The following is a 9150-nucleotide window of genomic DNA, read 5'->3' as shown; positions in this document are numbered from 1 at the left end:
GCTGGATGTCTAGAAATTTTATGAAATGTCCACTAGGTGGCAACATGTTGTCATATTTACTGTCCTCACTGCATAAATTTCTAACAGAAATCCTGCGAGACCATTATATTCACCTTATATAATTAAGAATTATGTTGCCACAAACCAAAATGGCCTGGCTACAGTCATTATTTGAAGGAAAAACGCTCCATCAGTGGCTTCTTGTTTTAAAAAGAACCTATTTTTAATTCATGTTTGAATTGGTTATCCTTGTATCATAAGAGCAATACAATGTTAACTTCTTACACTCTAGGATTTTCCCATTTCCTATTCTTAGGCGCTTATTTATTTGATTTTTAAGCGTTCTAACTTGTTGGTTGCCTGACAAAGAATGACAAATTTGGATGTCTCCATGATTCAAAAAATTTCATTTGCATGCCCTTCTGTTTATCTGCCATGACATTAAAAACTCAGGGAGACAAAGGGAAAAAGTTGTTCTTCTCGTGGATTTTATGTTCTTAGATCAAAGTACTGATGCAGGCACAAAAAGTCAGGAATACCACATGGGATTGACTGGGTGATAAAACCGGCTGGCATTGTCCACAAATATCAAAGTAATCTCTCTAAAATGAGCTCCAACTTTACTTTCTTCTTCTATTTCTTTATAGTGGGTTTAGCTGGGGAGGCACAGGAAAGGAAGGAGGGAGGAAGAAGTTGGTGAATCTGACCTAAATGAGGCTTTGGAAGCAGCTGTCAATGAGAGAGGGAGGGGTGAACAAAAACGAGAGTTTGTGAATGAGGGATAAAACATTCCCAGTGATGAGAATTAGCACTAAAGAACTCCATCCTGAAGAAGGACTTAGGTTTATATGTGAAACAAAATTATACAACCAAACCATGATAAGGAGACAATGCAGGAAATATTTGCACCGATGGAATGTTATATTACTTCGTATAATACATATTTGAATACATTACTGGGAATCGTTTGAGAGTAACATAACACATTGGATTGCTTACATATGTTTACTGTAAAGCATTTTATGGATGCAAAATAGTTGATATTAACAAATGGCATTCCTGAGCAAGGGCTGCCTGTGGGCATTGCTTCTGAAATCCTACTGCCTGGATAAAATGGTCATATACTCTTGATCCATACCTATGCTAAGTCTTCTCTTTTTAATTGAAATAGTCATTAATTATCTGACTATAGCCTCAAGGAAATTAACTTCTGGTCTATTATCAAATTAGCATTCTCAAACTCATATTTTTAAGCAACCCTTTAAAATTACTTTTGCTGTTGTTAGTGATGGTGCCATGGCCCATGGTGGAAAAGGAGGTATATTGATTACAATACATATTATTGAGGAAAAGTCACCCAGCATAAGCCTCCAATTATACTAAAAGGCATTTGTGGTAATATATTAATATTTTCAAGTGTTGCAGAGTAGGGTTTTACCAGTTTGCCTGGCAAAGAATACACTGACAATGCATGAATGGTTTAGAATTCTTTAAAGTTGTAATTGCTGAGAGCTGGAAATTTAGCCTTAGCAAGAACACAGCATATCATTGTTTAACGAACAATGAAATATCAAGACATCAGGAAATAAGTATTTACTTCCTTATACAGGCTCTAGGAATTCAGTGGTGATCCAAATAGACATATCTGCCCTCATAATTGCTCGTAGTGTCTAATAGGAAGACAGACAATGACTACACAAGTGTAATTTTAATACATGTAGCATTGATGGGAAAGCAGGCTAGTAAATCTGAAATAAAAGGAGAGAGTTTTCCCAGAGTACACACTGGAATTTAAGTCTACTAAATGAAGGACTTGGATAGTAAAATAAAAACCAACCAGCCAACCAACCAACCAACAAAAACCCCACAAAACACACATTGTTTAATTACTGATTAACGACCTTTTAAATAATCATTAAATCTGTTGCACTACCAATTTGTTGGTATCCTTCAAGTTAGCACGGAATCCACAAAAGACTATTGATCTGATCCCCACCTGACCGACTCATGGAATTAAACCTCTAGCGTCCATTCTATTGGCAAACTATGAGTAATGCTCAGCACCTCTGGATACTGGCAGCTGGTGAGGGAACTGTCTAGAACCTCCAGACACTTCTTCTGCCAGTGACTTGCATGCTTATTAAATATTAATTATACATTTTTTCCAAACTCATTTATGCTAGTTCTATTCTACATGTTGGTTTTATTTAAATACTTTTATACACTGATGTAGTGCAAAACAGATGAGTAGTTGTTTTTATGAAAAATAAGCTGAATGCTTTGAAAAGACGCAGGTGAGTTGCTAAATAAAAAAAAAAAGGTGTAGGTAAGAAAACTTTTGCTCTCAAAAAAGTCATAGGTAAGAAAACTAATGGATTAGCAGCAATAGGAAAAGCCTCCACTGAGATTGTTTCACAAGTGTTTTTAAGTCCTTGTTTTCTTAACTCTCTCTTTTTTTCTTTTTCTTTTTTTTTTTTTTTTTCGTAAGTAGGCTCCACACCCAGCACAGAGCCCAGTGCAGGGCCTGAACTTACAACCCTGAGATCAAGACCTGAGCTGAGATCAAGAGTTGGGTGCTGAACCGAATGAGCTGCCCAGGCACCCCTAAGTCCTTGCTTTTCTTTAAAAGATCCGAACTTGCACATTTTAGACTTGTACATTTGAGTGTGTTTATTTAGAATCAAGGTGCCCCAAATGATTCATCAGAGGTCAGCCACTTACCAAAGACTTGAGCCTTGCCTCAAAATAATGGTGAAAAAATATACACTTCACGTTTTAAGTTAAAGTAAAATGTTTCAAGAATCTACCTATCCTTTTTTATGATGATACCACTTTAACAAACCTGTCGGACTCCACTACAACTTTGTTCACCAAAAAAATTCTTTAAAGAGTAGTCATACATTTTCTGCTTCCATTTCTTTACCCTTCTTACTCCTTAACTCCTTGAATCAAGACTTCAGTGTTCTCTAATCATTCCCCTGACAACCTAATCTCCACAGCAAGTGGCGCTCTTGTATGGCGTGTCTTCTCTTCACCCCTCCTACTTCCTCCCCATTTTGTGTCTAGTCCAAGTTCAGGCCCCTCCATTTTGCAGAAGCCCCCCATGTAGCCCACTGCCTCCAGTCTGCAATATACATTGATGCCAGATTAATCTTCCTAAAGTACAGTCCTGTTCAGGTTGTTCAATTCCTACTTTAAAGATCTGTGGGGCCTTGGCAGGAGTTGGTTTAATAAAGTGGGGTGGTGAGCAAGGGGGAGGGTGATGGGAATAGGATCACAGAGGGGTTCCAGAGCCAAGTTGAATGAATCATGTAGACTAAATCAGCTAAGTTAACGACAACAACAACAACAACAACAACAACAAGAAATTCTGGGTGTTTTTGACAACAATACTGTTGTCAAGGGGGAGCTAGGAAAATTGTGCTATGTGTGAATACCAAAGGGTGAGATTGAAGGGAAAAATCATAAAGGGAAATAGGATTAGAAGAGTGTTTGAATATAGTCTCAGTAACAACAAGGCCCTGAATGGCAAAAAGGAGTGTGAGGGTTGGCTTTCTCTGAGCTACTTGGTGCGTGACTTGGGATTGGGGTTGAGTCTCAAAGCTGAGACACCTTCTTGAGGCTTTTGCCTATCACTGGGCTGTCTGTCCCCCCATTCTTGATTGGACTGCTGACCAAGATGCTCTTCTCAACACTGGCCACTAATACATAAAGATCATGGACAGTAAACTCCCTCTTGGAACTTTGAACCTTGAGTGGAGAGAACCAAAACATCTGTAGATGCCTCACTAACGTCAGCACCTTGGAAGGACTTCTACTGGGTCTTTGTCCTTGTTCCCTAGTAGAGCTCTCTGGGTTTCTCTTCTTCCTGAGACCTGCTTGTTTAGCTTTTCCTTTGATTCTGTGATCTCTTTCCAGCTCATTAATTAGCTCTGTTTGGGGCACAGTTCTGTTGCGTGCCAGCTGAGAGCACCGACTGATTCTCCAGCTTAAGGAACTATCCTGGCTCAAGACAATGGGGACTTACTGTCAGAACATTCAATGGCCACCTACGATCTGGCAAATTAAGTGTACCTTCCTCACCATGGAGTTTCAGGCCTCCCAAAGTATAACAGCAATCTACTTCCCCAGTTTTAATTCCTACTGTTTCCCTACTTACATCCTGCTCTCTCGTCAATAGATTATCATCTGGGGTAAATCATTATAGTAAAGGCTGACAGTGAATCATGCCTCCTGCTCTCCATGCCTCTGTGGAGTCCCTCCCGCCTTGCATCTGGGCTCGATCTTGTGACTTCCTTTGGTGAAGGGGACATTAGTACATATGACAGAAGCAGAAGCTTGAGTAACTGCTTGTACACTGGGGCCTGCCCTCTTAGAACATTGCTGCCACCATGTGACGAAATCTGGTCGAGACTTTTTGAGGGTGAAAGCCGACCACGAGAGGGGCCAGCTTTCCCAGGCCTCAGCAAGCCTCCAGCTGTAGCCTAATGAGCAACCCAAAGAATCAAATCATGAGAACCAGCCACTGTTATTTTAACCTACTAAATGTTAGGATACTTTGTTAGACAACCGAGACAGAAATCGTTCCCCTCGCCTTCATCAGAGCCCTAAGTTCATTAGGCACATGTTTTATCTTCCAAGCTGTCTTCCAGGCACTGGTTGGCCCACCTGTTTAACTGCCACAAAACATGGGTCTGGGCAGCATCCTGCCAGCTTCCGACAGCTGTTTCCCCAGTGTTCTTCCAGAACCCACCGACAGCCACCTTGCCACTCTGCTAGCCCCTGCCTGCTGTCTGGGCATGAAGTCAATGCCACATGTTTTCATTTTTTGTTATGGCAACACCTGTGTAACCAATCTCTGTCTCTTGCAAAATATCACAGTCATATTTTTTTTAGTTTTTGTTAATGTGTATTTATTTTTGAGAGGGAGAGAGAGGCAGTGTGAGTGGGGGAGGGGCAGAGAGAGAGAGGGAGACACAGAATCTGAAGCAGGCTCCAGGCTCCCAGCTGTCAGCACAGAGCCCGAAGCGGGGCTCGAACTCAGGAACCGTGAGATCATGACCTGAGCTGAAGTCGGATGCTTAACCGACTGAGCCATCCAGGTGCCCCTCACATATTTTTTAATGGAATACAACTATTGAAAAGAATGACCCTAAATGCCCCCTCCTTCATGAACACTTCCTCATGGACCGGAGATAGTTTCTCCTTTTTTGGAGGTTCTCACAGTACTTTGAACCTGTCTCATGGTACTTAAGATTTGCAATATCTTCTCCTCTGCCTTTCCATTGTCTTGTGGGTAGCCTATTTTGGCAGATGTTAGAGCACTCATCTCTGCGATCTCTATGCTTTATTCCCCAAAATATGGTCCCCAGGCCAGAAGCAGTGACATCACCTGGGAATTTGTTAAAAATGCCAAACCTCTGGCCCCACCCCCAAAGTACTGAATCAGAATCTTCATTTCACCAACACTTCCAGAGGATTTGAATGCATATGGAAGTTTGAAAAGCAGGGGCACCTGGGTGACTCAGTGAGTTAAGCTTCTGCCTTTAGCTCAGGCCATGATCTCATGGTTCGTGAATTCAAGCCCTGCCTCGGGCTCTGTGCTGACAGCTCAGAGCCTGGAGCCTGCTTTGGATTCTGTGGTCCCCCTCTCTCTGTGCCCTTCTCCTGCTTACACTCTGTTTCTCTCTCTCTCTCTCTCTCTCTCTCTCTCTCAAAAATAAACATAAAAAAGAAGTTTGAAAAGCATTACTTTAATGCAGTATTATGCAGCGTCACATTAATATAATTTGGGGACTTTAAAAATATATATCCCCAGTGCTTGGGTACCACACCAGATGAATCAAATTGATCTACAGTCTGGGTTGAGACCCACTATTCTGATGTAGAATTGCCAGATGTAGCAAACAGAAATGCAGAACACCCTGTGAAATTAGAATTTCAGACCAACAGCAAAGAATTTTTTCATATGAGTGTGTTGAAAGTGTGAAAAAGTTCTTTGCTGGTCTGAAATTCTAATTTCACTGAGCATCCTTGATTTTATCTGGAAGCCCCTCTTGAATGTTAGTCCAGAGCAGTGAGTGTTTTCAAACATTAGAGTCACTTGAAGGGATTCATCAACACGAAGTCCTAGGCCCCAATGCTCAAAATTCCTGAGTTAGCGGACCTAGGATGAGGCACCAGAATTTGTATTTCTGACAAGTTTTCTGGGTGAAACTGTTGCTCTGGGACCCACATTTGAGAACCATTGGTCTAGCATTAGACTTGTCTGAATGTGTGTCTTAAATGTGTACAAATCAGTGCCTGGAAGAAAATCTCTGAGTAGAGACCATGGTTATCTGCATCAGCAATAGTGAACATGAAAAAAAAAAAAAAAAACACCCTTATAATGGAGGTGGGGATTTTATGCAGGTCAAGTGCATGGGTAAGAAAATAAGTTCCTCACTGGACATAATGAGCTTCAGGTACTTCAGGGCCCCTATGTGTACCCTTCCTCCAGGGATAGTTGGAAGCTTGGCTTATCTCTAAGAATAAGGCTCTAAACCAAACCTGTCTCACAGAAACACAATGACATTAGTTTTAAAATGTTAGGAGTTCTGTAAAAATACTTAAAGAAAGAGATGAGTTCATTTTAGTAACATATTTAACTCAATATATCCAAAAATCTCATTTTAATCTGTAACCATTACAAACAATTATCAGTGAGACCATTTACATGATTTTTTTCACACTAAGTCTTTGAAATCTGGTGTATACTTTATGCTTGTATCACATTTCAGTTCAGGCTGGCCACATCCCAAATGCTCGGTAGGCACATGTGGCTAGTGGCTGCCCCGTTGAAGAGTACTGCTCAGAGTTCTTGTCTGACCCTGAACTTGAGGACACGGCCCAACTTTAGACTGATCACCTGGTTCAAACACCTCACTATTCTCTAACCACAGGCTTGGGCTAGTCCTCAGGCCAGTTGCACCCTGTGATTTCGCCTTTTCCTGAATTCCTAGCCTTGCCCTTCCCCTCCTTATTCCTGAGCCCTTGCTCAAGAGGAGCCACATGAATGGAAATCTCAATGCCAAAAATAACTAGCTAGGCTTAAAGGGACCCTGTTGCTCATCCAACGTAATGTTAAGGGCTTGAAATGTTGCCTGAGTTCGTTGAACCTTGGCTTTGGACAGGTTTTTCCATCACACAGGTGGCTTAACCAAAGTCTGAGTCCAAGAAGCCCTGTTGAGGCCTTGTTTAATCTAGTTTTAAAATCATAAGTGCCAGAGAGACTAGCATTTTTCTAGTACAGCTTGAATCATATAGCTCTCATTTGCAAGGAAATTGGCTTCAGATAAATAACTCAATTAAAATAGAAGAAAAATCACCAAAAAGTAATAGACCAAACATCTTAAGTTCTTGGGTAAAAAATAAACAGGGTATAATTGAAGCCATCATTTATATTTTTTCATGGGTTGGTGGCATATTTATCTCATATTTGAAACTCTTTTAGCTATCAAGGTGTCAAAGAGTTTATTAATTTTACATTTAAAAGTCAAAAAAAGTATTTGTCAAACATTTTATTTTAGGAGACAGAAATATGTACAGATTGTCTATATATTATTTCTATTTTCATAGCTAAGGAGGTCCAAATAAGTCTCCACTGTAGGCCTGAGGCTCTGTGGGAACCAAAACTTGCCTGCATTAATAGAGAAACAAAGAGGCACATAGGGGATTCTAAAATCATGATCACTGCTGTGATCTGGAATTATGTTTGAGGTCCTGAGACACGGGTTAAATTTAACTTCAATCATTAACTAGATGAATTTTCGGCTAAGATTTCAGCTGTAAACAATCTGACAGGGTGATTGGCAGCCTCTCATTATAGAGGCGTAGTGATTAATTAACACAGAGCTTAATTAATTTTGTAAGGCAAGAAACAGTATTTCTTTGCAATGAAAATCAATATTTGAATATTTGGAGTTCCTTCTCTGAGTTAATTTCACTCAGATATTTAGCTCACTTTAAATTCTCAGTTCCTGGTTAATATTATATGCTCCCAACTGTTTAGGTAGTTGGGAATATTTATGATATTCTACCTGAAGCTATTTTTGGAAGAATGTGAGGTATCAATACATACATTCTTTTCTTCTTGTTTCAATGTCAAAAGCATATTTCTACTATTGTACTCATCAGGATGTTAAGCTACATTGTTGAAGACAAAGCTGAATATAAAACTGTGGAAAAGTATCTTTCCTCCTGCTTTGCTTTTAGTGGGAAATATCTGAATGTCATGTTCAATGCACATTTAAGTCATTTTGCCATTGTCAAAGCCTGAAGAAACATTTCCTTACATATTAGAGTCTTAGGGACTCCATAGAAAGGAGTTCATTCCTTTGTCAAATGACTTAGCAGTAATCTCCATTCTTCAAAGAAACCAAGAAAAAGGAATTTCTTTCGGCCTGGAAAAATAATTTCCTAGGAGGGTCTGAAGAGAGCCCAGAGGTTGGAAACTGGAAGGGCTTGGATTCTGCCTCTGGCTCAGAGAGAGAGATGTGTCCATCAAGAAGCTCAAGATGAAGACTGAGCTACATGGCGGTCTTACAGACCATCAAAAGACTGGGCTCAGAACAACAAAAGACGAGCCTTGCTTCCCTGAGGAGGACAGTGGTGTATGTGGCATTGACCAGCTGTATTGCCCAGAGACACACAGAGAGATGAGACAGGATGGGAGGTGGGCCCCATGAGAAAGGCGTTCTAGGACATTCCCGGAAAGGAGGCAAGAACTTACCACAAGGCCAGAAGCCCAGGGAACACTCAGCAGTATCTTCTTTCTCCTTCTTCCACACGAAGCGCTGGAGCCAGCCTGAGGGACCCTAGGAGGACAGAGTGAAGCAAGCAGAAAGGCCCTGACTCTGCTCCGAAATGGCCAGAGAGGACCATGGGAAACAATGATTAGGAAACAGATCCCAGGACTGACGGAGCAACCGGCTACACCTAAAACCCATGACACTGGAACTTCACATCTGTGAGAACTATATTTTACTTTAGCTTGCAGAAAAATCTCTTGCCAAAGTAATTTAAGAGTTGTTTGGTTAAGCTAGGTTTTTAAATAAACATCACTCCTTGAGAGTCTCTTTAAAGTCTTAGGGGAGCAGGGTCTCCTTAGGA

This window comes from Panthera tigris, chromosome D3 (genome assembly GCF_018350195.1).
Source record: "Panthera tigris isolate Pti1 chromosome D3, P.tigris_Pti1_mat1.1, whole genome shotgun sequence".
Classification (NCBI taxonomy): Eukaryota; Metazoa; Chordata; class Mammalia; order Carnivora; family Felidae; genus Panthera; species Panthera tigris.
Note: the sequence above shows the minus strand (reverse complement) of the source record.